This window comes from Tenrec ecaudatus, chromosome 2, assembly GCF_050624435.1.
Source record: "Tenrec ecaudatus isolate mTenEca1 chromosome 2, mTenEca1.hap1, whole genome shotgun sequence".
Taxonomy (NCBI): Eukaryota; Metazoa; Chordata; class Mammalia; order Afrosoricida; family Tenrecidae; genus Tenrec; species Tenrec ecaudatus.
Window position 1 is genome coordinate 4,878,465 of NC_134531.1, and position 22,275 is coordinate 4,900,739.

Here is a 22,275-nt window from a genome sequence, read left to right on the forward strand (position 1 = left end):
GAAAGCATTGAGACTTCTCTGGGCTCAGAACATAGAATTTGAACAGAACGAGAAGAGGTCTGGCTGGGTAAATAGTAGGGCAGGCCAGCTGCCCAAGTTCACCATTTCCAACAACTGCACACACCCTTTATGGAGATGGGCATCGTAGTGTAGGGTAGAGGCTCCAGTTTGATATGAAAAGAACATACTGAGCATATTTTAATTTCTCTCTGGTGCATTCACTCTTCCATCACTTTAATGTAATATGGGAGGTGGTCGGGGAGGAAAATCTCTTGATAAACATAGACATTTACCTTCATCAAAATAAAGAAGTGCAACTGGATCTCCTAATGGTGGGATAACATGGTCAATAGCTAGCTCAGATGGTTGGCTTGTTTTAACTTCTCTCTGCAGAAAAGGAACAGGAAGACTTGTTCTATAGGTTGGAACCATTTCCACTGAATTCATCAAGCACCTCTTGCTGTACTACAGAGCCCTTGTCTTACATATATCCCTGTCTACCTCTCCGTGCTTATCAACCTGTTCTCTTGGGGCTGTGTATCTGGAGAATTCTTCTCTCATGGTTCTGAGCATCACTGTGGTTCTGTGTCTCTGTCTTTTGTTTGTTTGCTTTCTTCTAAAGGATTGTTTGTTTTCTTCTAAAGGATTTGTTTTATTTTTGCCTTCATTGTTACTAAGATTTTATACAGTAAAACATAGACCACAGGCCCACATGCAGTCCAGCAGGAGACTGTATCAGAGAGAAATCGAGACAATCTTTACTGGAGTTGAGAGAAAGACTTAGGCAGGAGAAGGCCCTGAGATGCTCACTCTCCCACAGAAATGGAGCCCTAAGAAGAAAAAACCCATGGATTAGAGCCAGTGTTACCCGAAGAAACTTCTATCTTCATGCTCTTCATGGTCAAGTTTGGGAGGGAGGTAGTGTCTGGACTTCTAGGGACATGGAAACTGTCTTGGGGATGAGTGGGTGACCATAGTAGACTTTAGAGTGACCTCTTGCTTCATTTTATTTCATTACATTCAACTTAATGTGTGCTTTCCTTCCCATTTAAGGTGTCCCAGGGTGGCTCAATAGAATCCTTGGTGTCTCCGTGGTCCTGTATGCCCATGGGGCAGTCTGACTCCTTAATGACCATGGCCTTGCAAACACTATGGAAGGTTCTGTCTTGTACTAGAGACACTCAGGGTCTTGGAATGGGCTCCAAGGCAGCAGTGTTTTGGTGGTATAAAGAGGCACCGTGGTGGCACAGCAGGTTAAGCGTGGGACTGCTGACCACAAGGCTGGCAGTTGAGACCTCTCTGTCACTCTGTGGGAGAAACGAGGTGGTGTCTGTGTCGCTGCAGGTTTGTGGTCTCAGAAATCCACTGGGCTGTTTCTGCTCTTTCCTATAGGCTCTCTGTGAATCAGAATACACACTGATGATCTGCGTTCGGCTTTGGGTTTGGTTTATCAGTTAAAGGGTAAGCTTCTAACCGAGGGGTTAGCAAGGCTTAAATCCACCAGGAAAAGTCAGAAAATTTAGTTCCAAAAGGTGACAGCCCTGAGAGCCCTGTGCTGCCCAATTCTAGTCTGCACCTCTGGACTTGGGGTTGATTCAAGGCACTTGATTTAGTTTCTACTATTTCTTTTATGTGTCACTTCCAGGAGGCTGACAAGGCTGAGCTGCGTGGTTCTCACAAGCTTGTCCTTCTAGGAGGGCAGTCCTCTGGAGAGATGTTGTTCTTCCAAAAGGCTTCTGGCGCCCACTCCAGTGACAGTGGACGGGTGAGGACTGGCCAGAGACCACGTTGCCTTGCTCCACCTGTTCAGCTGTACCTATCTGTCCTGAAGGGATAGCTGGCAAAGTTAGTGACATTTTCAGCTTTTGGTCCATGGGGATTCCTTGTGCATCATGAGGGTTTTGCAAGGTGTGCTAGGTGTGATGTCCCTCCCCATTCAGTGCTTCCATTTGCCTAGGTTTAGACATGAGCTTACTTTGTGGAATGCAAACCCGAAGGCCCCAGGCAGGAAGACCAGTGTCTTCAGGAACACAGACAAGGCGTGGTATCCTGCAAGCAGAGCTAGCAACAATTTATGCTGAATGCGGATTAAACAATGCTGATTTCATTCTACTTCCTATCAATATACATTATGAAGAAGGGGTGCAAATAAATTTGTATCTCAGTAGAAGGCTGTTTCCTTGTGAGCACTCCAAGGAGCTGAAATAATTTGGCTCTGTTTTATTTCGGTAAATGATTGTATCATGCATGTTGAGTGTGTGTGTGCATGTGCCCAGGGAAGTGAAAATGAGGATGGGTGCTACTATGTATAGAAGATCATTTATTTTAATCTTAAAGCAGGACCTTGGCATCTTTTATACAAAACTCAATACTCCTTGAATATGCATATGTGTAAAATCTATGTAATTGTGTGTGTACATTTATATTTGAAGCAATAAGTAGTCTGTGTAGGAACATGAAGGTGTGATTATGAGATTGCCTCTGTTAGAATCCACACTTTACTTATTTCACCTTCAGAGCTCACTCCGGGCAGCTTCTCTGTAGATCAGTATGGAGAGACAGGACCAGATTCTCATCCTCAGTGCTCCCTAGACATGTGGCTGACAGCACCGGCCATAGTACGTGCTCTGTGGTCAGTAATGTGACATGGAATAATGCATGGGAGAAGGAACGAATACAGCCTTTTGTCTAGGAGAACACAACAGCTCAAAGTGGAAGCTATACAACATTGAGAAGGATTCATGATACACCATGCTATGGGAAAAATATATAAAATGGTAAGACTAGTTTTAACTAGTAAATGAATTTTTATATATGCAAGGGGGCTTCAGAAATTCCATGGAAAAGTAGTATTAAAAATCAATAGATTTTTTTTCCACAAAGTGTTTAACCCCCCTGATGCACATATTATGTAAAGGAGCTTTTACTCAGCAGAGGGTTTCTCAGACCAGTGCACCACAGGGGCTGCTCAGCATTCTGTGGGAGAGCAGAAATTAAAGGAAAGAGCATTCCTGGTGGTGCTTTCAGGTAAGCCTTGAACTACTAACCAGTAAAAAGAAAATGTTTTGAAAAAGATGATGACAACATATGTACAGATATGTGTTGACACGTGGATATACATATGGATTGTGATAAGAGCTGTAAGAGCTCCCAATTTAAAAAAAGGGAGGGCATTTCTCTATCTATAGATAAGGACTGTGGCAAAGTTTTTTTTTTTTTTTAAGAGGAACCTAGTGAAACTTAGTGAGACTGTTGTTATTCTGAGGGGGATTCAGCCACTATAATCAAATAAAATGTGTCCACATGATTGACTGCAAAGCTAATTTTCTTTGTAAACTTTACCCATAACACAATATAACGTTTAAAAATAAAAGACAGTTCCATGGTTGAAACCCACCCGTCACTGTGCACAAGGCAGATGAGGCTGGCTGTTCCATAACGACTCCCCACGTCTCCCAACCCCGAGGCAGGGCTGCCCTGGAGGCACTGAGCTTTGCCTTTGGGTGCGTCTTTCCTTTTTGTAGTGGGGGTGCCTCACATAGCACACAATTGGGTCATTCCACTGTCTCAGGAATTTGGGGGCCTTCACCACCATCATCCATCTCAGAACTTTCCCTTCTGGTCCTCGCTCTCCGTAGCTCCCCATTTTGCCCCATCCTTCCTGGCCACGCTCCCAGGAATTGACCAGCCCAGTCACTGTCCCCGTCCATCTACCTACCCTGGGCTTCATGGACAGAAAAATCACATGAAATACAAACAGGAAGCAAACAAACAAGTGTAACTCAACAACCATGATGCAACAGCGGTGCAGATTACCACCGAGGACAAAACATAGACATGGCTCCGTGACCGAGCATGCCCGAAGGCTCGGAAGAGAAAGGGCTTTTAAAAGGGCTGGAGGGAAGGCAAATGATGAGATACTTTGTTTCAACAAACCTATATATGCTATCACCCATTTTACAACACTCTCTGTCTGATCGGCTTGTGGTATTTCTTACTACCAGATTCGGAGAACTGGCGAAGGCACCCCCCATGATCAGAATCAGGAGCAACAGGGACATCCAGGATTGCTGCCGACTTTCCCTGAGGGCAGTCCTGACGCCTACCGGCTCCCCTCCTTTCACTCGGAAAGGAGCTGGATTGAGAGTACCAAGGGACGTACGTGGGAAAGTCAAATGGCCCGCACAGAAACTTTATTTTTTGGCAGTTAATTGCTACTGCAACCCACCACGGCTCCCCCTCCCACTTTGGCTAATAAGGCGTGACAGATTGGAGCCTCCTGGAACACTCCTTGCACTAATAGCGTCATAAAGCCGCCCTCTAATGGTCACCTGCGGCTGGAGTTGCCAAGTAACTAACGGAGAGAAACTTGTGGCAGGCTTGCCTCCAGTAGCACGGATGGGGAAGTGTCTTTCGGATGGATTTCTGCCCAGCCTCTACTTACTGAGCTACCTGAGAACGGCGTTCAGTACCACGTAATGTGTAGTGCCTAACCACATCCGAGTGCATGCACTCAGATCTCTGCTGTGTTGAGATGACTGATGATCCCCATGCCGGTGGGCGTGGGGGGGTTGAGGAGAGGGAGTTCGGGGACCACTCCAGAGGTTAGTGCTGGAAAATAGTGCCTCTTCTGCATGTCATACTGAGGGTCAAATTCCGAATCACACTTTCCAGTCAAAATTACCTATTTGATCCTGGCATTCCCTCTGCTCCCTAGGCTCTTCTCGAGCGTCTTTAATACGATTCTGTGCATCATTGCACCGATAGATAGGAACCAAGGGACTCTGCAGATAGCATCATGAGAGAACAAGAAAAATCACCAGAAATAATTTAAAAAGGAATGTGTCCTAATCACCACTAACAGTAGAATACTCCTGGGTTTCTGAAGTGCATTCGCTGACCTCACATGCCAGGATCATTGAAATAATAATTCTGATGCCTTTTAAGGGAAAATGTCGTAGCTTCTTTCAGGATCAGCACCTCTTGAGAAAGTACAGGAGGCCAGTGTGTCTCCCTCTCTACTCCTTTTCGGAAGACAGTACGCTGTTTGCTCCTTTAACTTTAGTGAGAACTTGATACAATGATCAACCCATTCTTCATTAGCAGTTAGTGACCCAGCTCCCAAAGGAGTGCAGAAATTAGCCTTCAGGAGAGAAAACAAAAAACTATAAATGCACATGGAGTTGTTTAGGAGTGTTCTTCAAAGTCACGTTCTGATCCAATCAGTTACCTTCTTTTCTCATCAGGCAACGTCATCATGGCTGTCTCTTCTCAGCGCTGGGAGCCCGAATGCAAGACACCGCCTCAGGCCAAACGAGCTGGGAGGCTGTGGTTTTCGGACAAAATGGTGCCAGCCTGTGGGGCAATACACGGAGGACACCAATGGGTGTCTGGAAGTTATGGTTGTCTCCACACTGGCAGAGAGAGCGCTATCCTGTGACATTGACCTCCCCGTGTGGAGGTGCTCACCTCTGTTGCCCCCAGAGAAGCTCTTGCCTCCTCGGTGGTTTCCTGCCAGGTTTTCTGGCCCGCCCCTGAGGGATGCCTGGAGTCCTGCCCGAGGAGCAAGCACTGTTCTCGGCGGCCAAGCTTTCATTCCACAGGCCATGGCACTTACTAAAATCACTACCAGGAAGTAACTTAAGGATGGTTTTTCTAAAATATCAAAATAAGAAACATGAATGGTCAGGAGGGTCCCTTTGAGTACTTGAAAGGGGAAAGCAATCGCTTTGAGACAGAGAGGAAATGCTAAAGGAGGCAGCTCATTTGCAGATTCTTAAACTCTTTCGTTGTTTCATTTATTTATTCATTCATTCATTCACATAGCATTTGAAAAATTGTATAATAAGCTTTTCCTCAGTGGAACCGGTATCTTCTCGGCCCGTCTCTTTGGCAGTGGATCTGTAGAACAAGATGTACTTAAGGGGGGCGGGGGAGGGCAGGTGGGAGGAGGGCACTTGCCCTCCACTTCCAAATTTAAAACAGCACAAGAGCAAATGATCCTCCGACATGCTATGTCCAGAATAATATCCCTAATGCACATTCAGGTGATTTTCGCGAGACTGTGGTCAAGAGGCAAAAAGCCATCACTGGAAGTCCAGGGAGTGGAAGGGCAGAAAGGACACACCATTTCTTCCTCTTTCATATTTTCAGAACAGAAGCGAGTGAAAGGGAAACAATAGACTGTCTTCAGGTACGCAGGCCACTTCACTGGAAGCCCATTTGTTTCGACTCCCTACGAACCCACTAACAAGAACGCTTTCCACCTTGAGAAGCAGGAGTTATCCTATGTGTCCACGAGGTGCAGTGGCACCTCTCCCGGGCTCTCTGGGGTTAAATCAGCTCTGTCTGAACCCCCCTGGGGCTGCAGGCACAATTTTCACCCATCAAAGGCAGGGACATCCATTGCAGGCATGTCTAATGATAAATATTATTCCTTCATATTACTCTAATCCATTTTAGTCAGCGTTCAGATCAGAAATAAATGCAGGCCTGGGCTCCAGTCCTTAGAGACGGTGCTAATGGCACATTTTAGCGATTGAAATAAAAATAATCAGACATAATGACAGTATAATAAACATGCTGAATCATATTCTCACATTAGTGCTTATTAACCCACTTTCGGGCTAAATGGAAGCGATGGATGGCCTGGTGAGCTTGTGTGCTTTCTTTCCCGGGCCTGATTAACCCCCGGGAAGGGCTAGGTTCCGTCGGTAGTCGGTAGTCGAAGGGGCTGGCGATGGGGAGAAGATGGTGAGCAGCCGTGTTCTCGCTGCTCCGGGAAGCCCACCCAGGTGGGACAGGCAGAAAAGGAGGACCGGCTCTTCTGCTTCCAGCACAGCTGCAGTCGCAGCGGCAGCAGCGGCAGGCGGGCGTTTCCCCTGCTAAATTTAGGGAGGAGGAGCAGCACACCAGGAGGACCACAGATGAGAGTTGACTTAATCATCTCCTTCCTTTCTAATTGCCACCTACAACTTCCCGGGGAGCATTTCAAGGCTTATACTTTTCCATGGTTACGTACAGTCGTCAGTTCCATTTGTCAGTTTATCCACTGCTCTTGGCTAAATGGTGCCGCAGAGACGCAGAGACGTGAAGAATAGGCTGCTGTCTTTGTTAATTTGACTGAGAGCAAAGTTGGTAGGGCTGTATCAGCGAAGTGGGGCGATCCCACAGCAGGCTCTAAGGCAGGCTGCATGGAGCACACTTGGATAGAGGGAGAGTGTGGGTCCCATAGTCTCAGTAGCACAACTGGCACCAAATTCTCCTTAATTTTTAATGGACGATTGGGGTGGGGGCTGGAGGGGCAGGAGGTGTGTGTGTGTGTGTGTGTGTGTGTGTGTGTTATGAAATAATAGCCATTGCTCTTCCCTTAGGCAGGATGGAAGAGAATGATGGAAACCGCGCGCGTGCGTGTGTATGTACATTTGAGACATGACTGTGAATATATGTGTACCCGGTCCAGCGGAAGACTTAGAAATGCATGTGTAATGCATATTTCATTTTTGTCTCATTGGCAGTAATGGAGGGAGCTTTTTTATTGCCGTTGCTTCTTATTCTGATTTATTCATTTGAAAATGAAAATGTGATAAAAGGCTAATCAGAAAGGTATTGCTTTGTAAACAGCGAGATAATGAATTCCTATTATAAGAGTGCATAATTGAAAGCTGGTGCACCCGCCTGCTCTCCCTGACGTCTTCCACCAATTTCTACCGGAGTTTGTGCGTGTGCGCGCGTGCGCATGTGAGCCGTCAACTCACTTCTACCTACTTTTAAAGTCATTCCTTGACTCTTTCCCCGCAGCTGGTGGAAATTCTGCTGCAAAGTGCACGGACCGAAATAAATCTGATACGTGGGAAGGTTTTATAATGAGGCACTAATGAGTGTTCTGAGTCCAAAGGGAAGCATGTCACCGGGGTAATGTGGCCGAGGAGAACGTGCTAATGAGAAACTCCTCCGTACACAGCCCCCAGGCCCCTCTTCTCAGCCTGTCCCCGGCCCCCACCTGGACAACTCAAGGGAAGGGAGGCAGGAGCTGTCCTGTGAGCCCGGTGGGGGCTCCCTGGGTCAGCAAGCAGCGAGCCCTCCTGATCCTGAGACAGCGTCCCACGTGTGCAGAGCAAGAAAGCATGACACAGAGAGCCTTCCGCCGCCCCACAAAAACAGGGGCACGCCTTTGGGGACTTGGCTTCTCCCACCCTCGTTCCTCTGGTTGGACGTGTGCATCGCCTCGGTCCTTTCCCGACATCTTAGTTGCGAAAGAATTTCTTCACCTTCAAAAAGCTCTTGAGGTTCTTGCTTGCGGGGTAGATTTTCACTGTGTGCTGTTTAGGAAATCTCATCTGTTGCTTTTGTTCTGTTTTCACCCCTCACTTACGTCAGGAGGTCTTCTGAATGCGTTTCATTTTTTCCTCTTTGAAATCCATCAAGTGGGCCCTGAAGCAGCCAGCAGGACAAGAGCTTCCAACCCGACATCATCGTGTTTCTCCCTTAATCCCAATGCTCTTCAGCTTGCCGGGAAGCAATGATCCCTTCATTGAGAGGATTTGATTGCACCGGTTGGTAACTTTAAAACGAGATTGTGCGGCTGGCTGGAGGCTGGAAGCCCGAGCTCCATCGCCCACTCTGGAAGCAAGGACACGCGCACTCTGAGTTCTTTGGAGCCCGCTCTTCACGTGTCACCACCAATACCACTTTGCGTCAAAGAACATATGCTTCCGGTAGTGAAAACAAGGCTGTGTTTGGTGCCACTGGCTAGCTGTCCGACGGCTAACACGTGGATGGGCCTGGCGGGGCCGTCCCCCGGCCCCGGGCCCCCTTGCAGCCAGCACAAAAAGGGCAGGCGCAATTTTATCCCCATTCAATGAGCATCTCACAGTCATTCCCGCTGGCGAATATTTAGCTGCTCTTCCATTGTTCTCCTGACAAACGGGGAATGTCCTCCATTTGCAGTGTTTGACCTTGACTAATTAGGTAGAAGTGGTGCAGCTGTCCCCTCTCTTTACTAAGTGCTTTCTCCCCGGAACACGCGGGCCACTTCTCGAGGCCACGGTGGGCGCCCCGTCCCTTTGAGGACTTCATCCCTGCGCACACAATGCCGCGCTGTGCTGTGCCGTTTGCCTCTTCCGCGCCCTCTGCAACCAAATGTGCGCCCAGCATTGCTATTCATGCAAAACAAAAACCCCCAAAACGCTATCTACAACGTCTTGCTAAATAAGGAAAAGAAAAGAGCAGAAACATTTTAAACACGTTTCATAGTTTTGCTATGGATTTTCCTTCTTGGTTTTAGGCGTCACTGGAGAGTGGCATGGGCGCTTTTTCTGGAAGGCTATGATTAACCATCACGCAGCTGATCACAAAGACAGGTGACAGATGTAGAGGCAGACTCCTACTGGTGCCACACAACTCAAGGGGAGGCGGCCTGAGCTCATTTTCGTGATTATCTCAACATATATGTCAAGTACGGATCCCAGCCCCCAACCATAGGCTCGGGTGGAATAAATGCTTCTTATTTCAGAAGCATAGATAGGTGTTTGTGCCTTTGTTTGCTTATTTACAGAGGAGCCCTTGAGGGATTCCTTTTATCAGAATAATCAATTTCCATATAAAGCTTATTGACGGAAAGGGCAGGTGTATTTTTAACTTTTCTTGTTAAAAAAGTAAACTAATGAGAGTATTTTATATGATGAAACTTGAGCAGAGGAAAATTTGTCATTGCTAAAAGTGTAGAAGGCAATACACAGGCATAGATTTAATCTAATTCTAAAAGTAATGCAATCACTAATTAGGTGAGAGTTTAGTGATCAAGGTGTTGGGTGGGTGAACGGACACGGGTTTTGAGCATAGGCAAGAGGCCGTTTGCAGGCTTCTGCCCATTTTCCTAGCCTCACTTGATAGGACTGTGGCTGGCTGTGCACACCCCGGGGTACAGGTAGTGGTGGGACAGGACAGTCCTGTGTGTAAAGCACACCTTGTCTGCACCCCTGCTAGCACCAGTTCACGCAGACCTTGCCCTGTGTTTGCAGACTGGAAACATTTTCAATCACACTGCCTTTACCTGGAAGAATATGCAAGGAAAGAGAGCATTTTTAAAATAATAAGAATTAGAAAGAAAAAAAGACAATTGACAAAATAAAATATGGATAGTGGAATTGTATCCTTTATAATAAGGATTTGGGTCCTGAGATTCTGGTAGGGGGTGGGAAGCAAACGTTCAACATTTTATATGTTTTATGAGTAACATATAATAATCAGTTTCCAATTGTGTAAGACTTCGAACATAAACAAAAATCTTCAGAAGAAGCCTGTGCTTGACGTTAAGGAAAATAAAATGTATCCATGGCAAAGAAATAATAAGAAAGGGTGGATGAAAAAAGAGGCATCTGGTCTTGTTTATAGGGGAAAAAGAATGTTTTTAATACTTTTATAGACAAACAACCAAAAAGATGAATTATCCTTGTGAATCAAATTTACTAAAACATCCTGTAGAAAACTTTAAAAATCTAGATATTGGTAAATATTGAAACCCCTTCTTTCAGATGAGCTTTTTCCACAGAAATATTCTTCCTATCCTTATGTTGCTTGTGGTAGTGAGCTGCCTTCAAGTCAGTTACCACTCCAGGTGCCCCGTTGTACAACCTAAGAAAAGCACTGGGGGGTCCGGTGCCATCCTTCCCATCCTGGTTATGTGTCAGTTCATTGTGGTAGCAACTGGGTCCAGCAATCCTGTCCAGAGTCTTCCTCCTTTGGGCTGACCTTCAACTTTTCCAAGCACAGTGTTCTTTCCCACGGATCTGTCCCTACTGAAAACATGTCCAAAATACTTGAGATAAAGGCTCCCTGTTCTAGCTTCTGCAGAATATTCCAGCCGTTCTTATAGGTCAAATCAGTAGTCCAAGGTGTGTTCATTATTCTTTGCCAACATCATCCATTCGTATTGCATCTTCCTTTTAAAATTGCCCAGCATGCGGAAGCGAGGTGACTGAAAATCACATGGCTGTGTCAGGCATTGAGCACACCCTAGTCTTCAAAGTGACGTCTTTGCTTATTTAACCCTTTACAGGGGGTTTTGTGCAGTACGTTCTCCCAGTTCAATACCTAGTTTGATTTCTTGACTGATGTTTCCAAGGGCATGGAAATCCAAGTAAAATTAAATTCTTGACAAATTCATTTTTTTATCATGATGCTGCTTATTGGTCCATTTAGGAGGATTATTTATTTCTTTATGTTGAGTGTCATTTATACTAAAGAAGACTGAAGTCTGATCTTTATTTAGGCATTGACATTTTGTTTTGATTTTTGAGACAAGACAATATTTCTTCTTCCTCTTTAGGATTGAGTGGGATATTTTGTATGAAATAAGAGCCACAATCCAACAGATTTTCATTATCTTTGGGAGAGCTATAACTCAGTTTGGTTAGATACTAAATCCTTTCATGGTCTGTCTTCATTTTGTACCTATTGGTTTTTCTATAGAAAGAATATAATTGTATTCTCCCCACCCATCCTTCACAGTAATATGTCTAAAAGCAGGTTCTGACCAAGGTCATGGATGAAGTGACATTATGCAGATTACATACATACCTGCATGTTATGAATAATTTCCCTTTTCCACAATTGAAGGAATACTGCTTACTTTGATTGATGTAATGCTTATAGCACTGATTATCAAACAATAGAAATAACACCAACAGCAAACCTCACGGCCATTGAGTCAATGCCAACACAGAGTGACCCTATAGAATGGGGCCAAATTGCCCTCTGTGAATTTTTGAGATTGTCATTCTTAATGGGAGGAGAAAACCCTGTCTTTCTCTCAAGGATTTGATGCTGGTTTCAAACTCCTGACCTTGCAGTTAGCACGACATATAACAATTATACCACCAGGGAGCCTTATTGATCATGATAAAATATGCCAATATTTTAGAGAACATAAACTTGGTTCTAGGGAAAAGTCATGGAAGTTTTCTGTATGATTAGACAGAGTTGTAATACATTATATCCAAGAAACCAACAACAATGAAAAGGGCCCTTCCATTGTTTTGTGTACAGGGCTTTCTGATTTTGTTTTTCTGAGTTGTAAGCTGGCATTGCTTATTTCAGTGGAGTTCAGAGAGAGTCCAATCCAGAGTGAGAAGTAGCACTAGGGTCACGATGTCACGATAGGTGTGTGTGTGTGTGTGTGTGTGTGTGTGTGTGCGCGCGCGCACGCGGGGTGGTGGTGGGGGGGGGTGGTGGTGGTGAGGATCCTCCAGGAACCAGGAGAACAGTGCATGATCCATTGGTGCTCTACTGTACCCTGGTTGACTCATCCCTTTGCTGCGACCCTTCTGTGGGGGATGATCCACTGTCTAAAGATGGGCTTTGGGTCTCTGCTTCGAACTTCCTCATTCTCAAATCCGTGTTTTGGTTTGTTTGTTATGAATCTTCTGATGCCTGTTCCTTGATCCCGATGACACCTTCTGATTGCACCGGCTGGTGTGCTTCTTCTGTCTTCACAACACACGGATTCCAGGAACAGGAGAGGGAATAGCAATACCAAAGGGGTAGGAAGAAAGCGGGAGAGATGGGGAGGAAAGAGGAACCAATTGCAATGATTGGCACATAAACACACACCCATCCTGGGGGAAGAATAACAGAAACCATGGGGGAAGAAAGACAGTGGTCAGTGTGAGTTATGAAAACAGTAATAATTTATCATCTATCAAGGGGTCATGAGGGTGGGGGGGAGGAAAAAAGAGGAGCTGATACCAAGGGCTCAATAGAAAGTAAATGTCTAGAAAAGAATGATGGCAGCATATGTACAAATATGCCCGATACAATTGATGTATGGATTGTAATAAGAGTGGTAAGAGCCCTCAAAAAAGTGACCTTTATTTAAAAAGGGGGGAAGAGAAAATATTCTCTTATTTTAGAAGGAAGATTAAATTATTAAAATTTCAAAACATAGAAAAAGTGACGTAGCCTATTTAAATATGTTCTATAACATTCAATATGTAAGTATATTTATCCCCAAATATGTTTATGTCATTTGTTTTATAACAAATAAATAAATGATATTTCTGGAAATATAGAAAAAAGAAAGTGTTCAATTGAAATAAACTATCGGGGTAGGGTATTTGGAGTCTCCTGCTAAGGATTGGATACAACTGCAATTAAACATTTATAGGACTCCACTGCTTAGTCAGTTCGTCTACAAATAGCCTGGAACAACCTGAGGGGGAAAGCACAGTAAAGTCTTGACTAGCGTGGACCTCTTTCAGTTGCATTTCTACAACCTGAAGCACCGGCACTAATGGCAATAGTCACGATGTTTGGCTGTACATTTAAAATGTGGCCACATGTTTCAAGAAATAGCCAATTCAGAACGCTTACCTTTAAGCAAAATTTTATATGTAGTATTTTATAAACCTGATGGCTATCTCTGATGGTTAGGGAAAGGCATCCAGGAATAGAGATCCCAGCCGATTGCCTGGCAAAATTTGTCGAGGACTTGGGAATATACCAGCCACTCAGAACTAACTCACTGCCAATAATTCGATGCTTACTGACAGTGACCCGATAGGACAACATAGATTTCTCTGTGAGTTTCTGAGACTGTAACTCTTCATGGGAGTAGAAAATCCCATCTTTCTTCCTAGGAGTTCCTGGTGGTTCAGAACTGCTGACCTTCTGGTTTGTAGCCCTACTTGTAACCACTACAACACCAGGGGTCCTTCCCAAATCTCAAACCAAGCTTCCTTTTCCTCTCTAGTACATTCTGACTCATGGCAACCTATAACACTGACTGCTAGGGACGGAGAGGCTCCAGTCGTCACACCGTAAGAATAAGCACCACAATGATTAGTCGAGAGTCTGAAGTCGACAGTGGTTTCCAATCAACACCCACAGAAGCAGAAGTCCGTTTGTAAATGGTGCATTGCATTGGGCAAATCTTCTGCAGAAGACCTCTTGAAGGTGTTACAACCAAAGGCGTCACTTTGAGGATATGTCTCAAATTATGGGATTTTCAATCACCTCATGCAAATACTTATGAAAGCTGGACAATGAATACAAAAGGCCAACGTGGAATAGTTGCATATGAATCATGGTATCGAGCCTAAGGAGCCCTGCCTGCCCTATTGGGCAAGCACTTGATGGCGTTCAAACCCTCTGGACACTTTGAGAGAGAAAGATGAGGCTGTCTGCTCCTATAAAGATTTATAAAGTCTCAAAACTCCTCTATCGGGTCATTATGAGCTGGAATCAACTCAAAGGCAAGTTTGGTTGTGGTTTTTCCAGAATAATAAACACATCTACCTTAAAGAACACAACACAAATGATCCTTAGAAGCAAGGATGGCAAAACATTGTCTTACTTTGGACAAGTTATCAGTAGGGAACAGTCCCTAGGGGTGAACATCGGCCTAAATAAAGCAGAAACTCAGGAAGGAGGAGAAATGCCCTCAAGGAGAAGGGCTGCGGCAATGGGCTCAACAGAGTCAAGGTTTCAAGGCTCCTGCAGGGCAAGGCTGTGTTTCATTCGCTGGCACACTGGGTCCCTCTGAGTTCTAGCAGCTCAAAAACACGTCGCCACTGAATGGGAACTCTTTTTTGGAGGCAGACTTCCACATCCTCTCCCATGGTGATCGGTCTGAATCTTTCCATTATGACATTGCACCAGCAGAATGCAATGGCGTATAGCCAATGCAATGGCATATATCCAAGTCCATTGTCTCTGACTCCATGCTGGTTTGTCTAGGTCCTATGACATGGAGTGTAAGCACCTTTGGGGTTTTCAAGGCTGCTATCTTTACGGCAGCATGTAGCCACATGTTTCTCTGGAGGGGTAGCTGGTGAGTGCCAACAGTTGGCCTTTCTGTTAGCAGCTAGATGCTTTAGCCAGTGCATCACCAGGGTCTCTGTACAGAGTAATGGATAAGAGACCAAAAGCGAGGTACAGAAATGGCCTTCTTATAGGCTGAAGAGGGAAGACATGCTAAATTGTTTCCTGTGATTGTGAGAGATCAGATCCTGCCATTTCTTGTTAGGTGATGCCACGAACATCTGTGTTTTGAAAAGTAGCAATCTCTCAGAAAAGAGAGGGCACTGGAGGCTCTGTTTTGACCCGTGCTGAGGCAAATGGCCTGCACTTGACTGAAGTTCTGCCCACGAGCTGCAGAAGGGAGCAAATGCTCTCTGTTGAGGAAGCTGGTTTGCCTTGGAGAGAGGAAGGGTGGGGGAGGGGTGTCTACCCACCAAAGTGGCAAGTATCTCCCCAAGACATTCCTCAGTTCCAAGAAGACATGAGCATTTCTCACATGCATATTCCCACGACACCTTTCACAGACTCCTCTCCTATCACCCTTGAAATCTGTACTGATTTTTCATTCTTTTCCTCCAGGGTCTCTGATCCTGGAGGGAAACCTGCATCCCTTTCTCGAACCCAAGATGCATTGCCATTAGATGGTAAGCCAGTGGATAGTGCCTACGTGGATGAAGTCAATATGGATGTGCGTATTTGTGTTTCTAGGTATGTGCCCAAGGCCAGACCAATGGTCATAACAGAGCAGGAATGCAGGTCCAAGGCCTTACCCTCAGCATGTCTTATGTAGACCGCCAATCAGCACCTCGCCCACCACCATGAGAAGAATACTTTCCATTGCAACCTTGTATTTTGTGCTAATACAGCTCACTTGAAGGTCTAGAATTGAATTAAAGGATCTAGTTTTAATAGAGAAAAAATTCTCATCTGCAACATTCAGTTTTAAGACTTTTGTGTAAATGGTGGTGTTGGTGAAGATTATTAAACATTCATGGGCGGCCAGGAGTCAAACCATGTCTCTTGAAAGAGGATACCCAGATACTTTTTATAAGTAAAGAGTCTGAGACTTCATTTCATCTGCTTTGATACCGTCTTCTTCCCTGGGCGGTTTTGAGAATGAAATATTTGATCACTTCTTAGTGTAATCCTTACATGCTCTAAAGGAATTATTTTAAAAACTCATACAAAAGTGAAACTTTTCAGTCATTTAATAGTAAATCTTTACCTCAGCTTCCTCGTAGGTTTGGATACCCACAAGAGGAGCCTGGTAATATAAACATTTAGAAGGCCAGGCCATCCCTTGTGTGTCAATGCGAAGTGTGTGTCAATACGTTTTCAATGACTAATCTTTTAGAACAGCACCAGGCCTTCCCTCTGAGGAATCTCTGGGTGCATTCATGCTGTCAGTCTTGGGGCCAGTAGTTAAGCTCTTCAATGTTTGTACCACCCAGTGACTCCCCCAGAATCCCACAGGCATCAGGACATTGCCTTCACAGTCCTGAGAGCTTGTGGGGGAATCATACATCTGGTCTACTCTATGGTGGCTCCTGGAATATTTCCAGACTCCCTTAGCTTCAGTATCCAGAACCTTCCCTCCTCCACCCCCACTCCCTAAGCTCTGGCCCACAACCAGGAACCATTGTTTTTGAATATAAACAAGCCTTTATTCAGGTGACTAAACATAGCATAAACTCTGCCAACCACTCAAACCACAGGTCGCCTACGTGCCTCTTCTGTAGAAATATGTCCACACCCAGGAGGGAGAGGAGACTGTGTGGTTCCCCTAGCACTCTGCACACAAACACTGGTCGGTGTCATTCTGCTCGATTAGCACCTGGAGCCTTGCACGCATAAGCGCATGCACACACACCAACATGGAAGTTGATAAGTTGGTTGACCTGGGCAAGTGCTTTCACAAGGAAGTTGGATAATTAAGGAATTTATTGGAAAATATAAGTGTTATTTACCCGCGAAACTGAGCAATGGTAAGAAACTAGACCACAACGTCCAGGTAGGGGATAACTAGGGATTTTTGCAGGAAATTGATTTTTTCCCTTTCAGCATCTTATTTTTTAAAATGTTCACTCAGCACACGACACCTAGAATGAATGGAGACATCTTCTATTTTTATTTATGAAATAATCTCTATTTCTGTAAAATTAGTCTATATTCCCCCCCAAATCTGAACACACCTAAAATAACTATTAAATCTGTGCCCAGATTCTATTGCTGAAAAACTTATTTGGGGGTGTAGCTAACAGATAGCTTAGCCCAGTATATAAACCTCACAGTGGAACTGATGTGGGGGCTACACCTGATCCCTTCCAGTTCCCAAAGCTGATTGCCACAAGGCAGGGGACAAATATGCACCTACCCACCCATCCTTCTTAATGCTGTTCTGACACCAACTATTTCTCCTGTGGAGCTCTGTCTCCTGTGCACTCTACTTCTCTGCGAAGGCCAGACAGATCTCACAGAAGATACTCATTATGATGGGGTTTCTTGGGGAAGTTGTCAGATTATAATTCATGAAAGAACTGCTCAGGCTATAGTTGTTCATTCAGACAGTTTCTCCTTTGTTGTGCCCATGGTCAGATGTCTCTGGTCCTCAGACTATTTGTTCGGTCCACTGTCTTCCTCAAGTTACGTTAGAAAGCTCTTTTAGGGACACCAATAAATGTCTAAAGGGTGTCTCCCTCTATTGTTCACCTCAACCTGAAGTCACTCAACTATGGTTCCATGGATTAGCCGGCCCAGCTCTCCCAATTAAGTGCCCAGAGGCACCCCATTCCACAAGTCAGCCTCCTGCTTCAACGCACTCACCTTTGCTTGCTTGGTGGATGGCTTCTTGTTCTGCTACTGCTCCTCTGCCCATCCTCTGCTGTCCACTCTGAGTCCTGGGTGAAGGAAGTTATGTGCAGGTATTTTGGTGTCCAAAGGACACACTCTCATGCTGGCTCTTCTCTCCAGCTGGTAGTGAGATCTCTCCCATGCTTCTTTGATGGCTCTCTTTACACCCACCAAGGTGTCAATCACTCATAGCTGAATCATGTAATCTAATCAGTATCTCCCTCCATCCTCTTACCAGAACTATCAGGAAAAAAGTCCTTTGGTGGAAGTAACAAAAACTATGGCTAGAAGAGTGATCTCGGTAATTCAATATTTTGAATTCATGTGTAGTTATTGTGGTAGTTACATAATCTCCTGTCAACTTAAGCAAAGAGGTGGAGTCTAGCCTGTCAATCGGGTCACAGTTGATGACCTCATTTGGAGGCACTGCAGAGATAAAAAGCTCACTAGAAGCCAGACCAACTCTCTCTGCCTTCCTTGTCCTGCTGTTGAGACGCTCAGAGAGCTGGAGCAGACATGTGGAGACCCATGCCAATGTTGAGATGCTTCCACTGCCACTATATCCACAAGATCTTCTACCCCCTGGCCTGTGATCTTTCTGCATTCAGCATCATTGCATGTGCTGTGTGAGTCTAAAGAAGAACTTAGGGACTAGTATAAGACATATGGACTAATATGGGCTTATGGACTTTATCTGGACTGGGATGGGATGTTTTCTCAATATACAATTGCCTTTTTATATAAAGTTCTCTCTTACACTCATACGAGTCTCCCTCAATTTGTTTCACTAGCCTACCCAGATTAACACAGATATTGCTACAGATTTTCATAATGATTCCTTTCTCTATTCATTTCTCACGTTTGGAGATACAAACCAATTACCTGGGATACTCCAATATGGTCTTAGGAGAGACCCATCCAAAGTGCCCACCTCCCTCCAAGAAGTAGAGCTCTCCATGGATGGAGTTGCATGAAGATCAGGATATTTTTTAATTGAACCTCTCCTTTGGCATATAATGCACCAAAATTGAAAGGTACAGTCACCTTGCTCATCTCTCATGACATCCCCAAATAAATGTTGACTTCCCCACCTGGCAGGTGCCCCTCCATTAGCAAGAGAAGCCAACTGCTCTAGAAGGACTTGTGAGTTTCACATTCTCAGCTCTGAAATCTTCCAGAAAAGAAGTAGTTTCAGCTAAAATAATCTTGGGAAATTTTTCTGTGGGACTTGCCTAGACTTCTAGAGCTGAAACACGCTTGAAGAAGATGGAACTATTTCCAGTGAGAGGCCTGGAGTGGCCAAGTTCAGGGTAGGTGAGGATACTTCCAAAACACAGCGATTCCTAGGAGAAGGGTCCACTGCTAGGGCCAGTGTTCGTGCTTCAAGGGACACACTGACGCTCCTTGCTCCTTGGAAGTGGGGAAGCTGAGATTTTCTGGACATGTTTAAGTAGAGAGCAGACCCTGCAGAAGGACATCATGCTTGCCACAGTGGAGGGAGGGAGGGAGAGAGGGAGGGAGGGAGGGAGAAAGAGAGAGAGAGAGAGAGAGAGAGAGAGAGAGAGAGAGAGAGAGAGAGAGGGGCCCCTCAATGAGATGCCTTGACACAGTGGCTGCAACAATGTCAATGAAGAACAATTGAGATGGTGGCCCAGGACCAGTTGGTGTTCAGTTTGGGTCTGCACAGAGCCACTATGATTCAGACCTGACTGGCCAGCCCTGAACAATCACAACCACATGGGGTCAACACCCCCACCATCTGGAACTTTAATCTTCTGAGAGACAGTCACTCAGTTTTGAGCTGGGCAGAGCTATTAAGCACTGCTGCTCTGCGCAGGTGACCAATATAAAGAACCCAGAGACTACCAGTGAGGGCACAGATTGCTAAAATCATGAGGATGGGATGAAGACTGAAGACCACACCAACCCATTGCTCACCACCAAATACTGACGCCTGCATGTCCAAGAGAACACAGCCCAGGTATCCCATAGCACGTCCAGGATGGCAAACCTTCCAGAAGCAGGCTGCCCATCTCCTCCTGCAGAGCAGCTGATGGCAGGGCGAAGCCACTGACCTCGGGCTACCAGCCGAGCCCCTCCGAGCTGTGCGACAGGCCTCCTTGATGGGGGTTCAAGATGGGGTCACTTGTCTTGAACATAATTTCCATGATTAAGTTTTCGCAATTGCATTTTCAGCAGGGGCTGTGTTAAGCCCTACCAACTTAAAAGATTTCAAGTCTTGGCAACCCAGAGGAAGCTGTTCTCCTCTGTCCCACAGGCTTGCTATGCATTGGAATGCAGGTGTCAATAGTGGCAACTTCAGTCTGGATTGATTACCAACCAGTTAACTGCACTGGATGGTTCCAAATGCCTGTGGAAATCAGGATTTTCTGACATTTTCCATCACATATAATAGTGTAGTAATGAGAGGACACTTTGTATGGAACTAACCCCAAAAGGAACTTCCATCAAAAATGTTTTCTTTCTTTCTTTTTTATGTATTCATTTGATTGGGGGCTTGTACAACTCTTATCACAATCCATCCATCCATCCATTGTGTCAAGCACATTTGTACATTTGTTTCTCTCATCATTCTCAAAAAATTTGCTTTCTGCTTGAGCCCTTGGTATCTGCTCCTCGTTTTTTTCCTGTCCCTCAAGAATGTTTTCTGATGTGTTCATTTCTCTCTTCTACATAAATCCTATTTCCTTTTTATTTTTAAATTTTAATCATTTTATAGGGAGTTCTTATAAATATCATACGATTCCATACTTCAATCACATGAAGCATAATTGTTTAATTGCTATCACAATCGATTTCAAAACATTTTTCTTTCTTTTTGAACTCCTTGATAGCAACTTCCTTTATCCCCTCTCTCCCCCACCCTACACCCAAGGGACCATTTTCCCCCCTATAATATATATTTTTGTGAGTGCCATATCTTACACAATCCAATATATCCATTCATATACAATTCTACTGTTCAATCCCACCAAGTGGTGTTACACAGTCGCCAATGCTATCAGCTCCTTATCAAACCATTTCCATCAAGTCAGTTCAGACTTAAGACTTCCATCACTTCATAGGGCTTTCAGTAGCTGAGGTTTTAGAAGCAGATCACCAGGCATTTATTCTGCCGCACCTCTGAGTATATTGATGCAGGAAGCTGTGTAAACCAGATTCAAAAGAGCTGAGCACACACAGGCTCCTTAAAGTACCCCGATTTTACTTTTTGTTAAATTTTATTAAAAAGACCCAAAATAGGTCCTAGCCCGAGCTACCGTCTGACGCCGCCGCCACCGTCCTGCGCTATGCCGTCTGAGAAGACCTTCAAGCAGCGCCGCTCATTCGAACAAAGAGTGGAAGATGTCCGGCTTATCTGAGAACAACATCCTACTAAAATCCCGGTGATAATAGAAAGATACAAGGGTGAGAAGCAGCTTCCTGTGCTGGAGAAAACCAAGTTCCTCGTCCCCGATCACGTCAACATGAGCGAGCTCATCAAAATCATACGAAGGCGCCTGCAGCTGAACGTCAACCAGGCCTTCTTCCCGCTGGTTCGCGGCCACCGCATGGGGAGCGTGTCCACGCCCATTTCTGAGTGTACGAGAGCGAGCGGGATGAAGACGGCTTCCTGCACATGGTCTACGCCCCCCAGGAGACGTTTGGCATGAAGCCGGCTGCTTAAGACCGACCAAACCATCTCCAGAATTGTCACCCTTACTAAGGGGCGGGGAAGGAAAGGGATGTTAGCGCGGGTCGATCAGTCAGCCCCTCTAAGCACAGGCCCTCACCGCTGCGGTGTCCCGCCCACTGGGAGTTGTAGCGTGTTTCCCTCGCGCAGTGCGCGTCCTCAGCTTCAGCAGGCTATTCTTATTTAACCCAGATGTTAGGTTTACAAATAAAGTGTTTTGCATTTTAAGTTGCCAATAAAATAGACATTGGAGTTTTTAAAAAAGACCCAAAACAATAACAATAATAACTAAATAGCCCCTGTGCCATCCAGTCAAATCTGATTCATAGCCATGTATTATAGGGTTTCTGTAGCTAAATATTTTCAGGAGCTGACAGCCTTGTCTTTCCCCTACAGAATGGTTGGTTAGTTTGAAAAACCGACCTTGTGGTTAGCAGCTGAAAATGCAAGCCACAGCTTCTAGAACATTGTGTAGAGCACTCACGTATGATCTTGCAATTCACTGTCTTCCTTCACTAGACTTTCAGTGCCCAAAGGGCAGAGAGTTCCAGCCTTCTGATCAGAGATGCATCCCAAGCACCTGCCACTTCCTTCAGGAAGGGACCTCCACACATATTTATCGAGGAAAAGGAGCCTCATCAGTTATGTCCCTTGTTTTTTCTAGGCTACAAAGTATGGGTTCTGAACGTAACCAGGGGTTACTGCGTGGTTCAAAATCAGGAGAGGTGTGCATCGGTGCTGTATTTTCTCACTATACACAGTCCATCTGAGAAGCTGGAGTGTGTGAAGAAGAATGTAGAGCCAGGATCAGAGGAAGGCTCACTGACACTCTGCTGTATGCAGATGGTCCCATCTTGCTGGATGCAGTTCAGAACTCGAGGCTCTTGCTGACAAAGACAAGGGATTCCAGCCTTCACTATGCACTGTGGCTC

General features: G+C 45.2%; 1 pseudogene; it reads left to right on the forward strand.

Annotated features, from left to right (window-relative positions):
• Nucleotides 1-20,960: 20,960 nt before the first annotated feature.
• LOC142440693 (microtubule-associated protein 1 light chain 3 beta pseudogene) lies at nucleotides 20,961-21,337 on the forward strand (annotated as a pseudogene).
• Nucleotides 21,338-22,275: the final 938 nt, after the last annotated feature.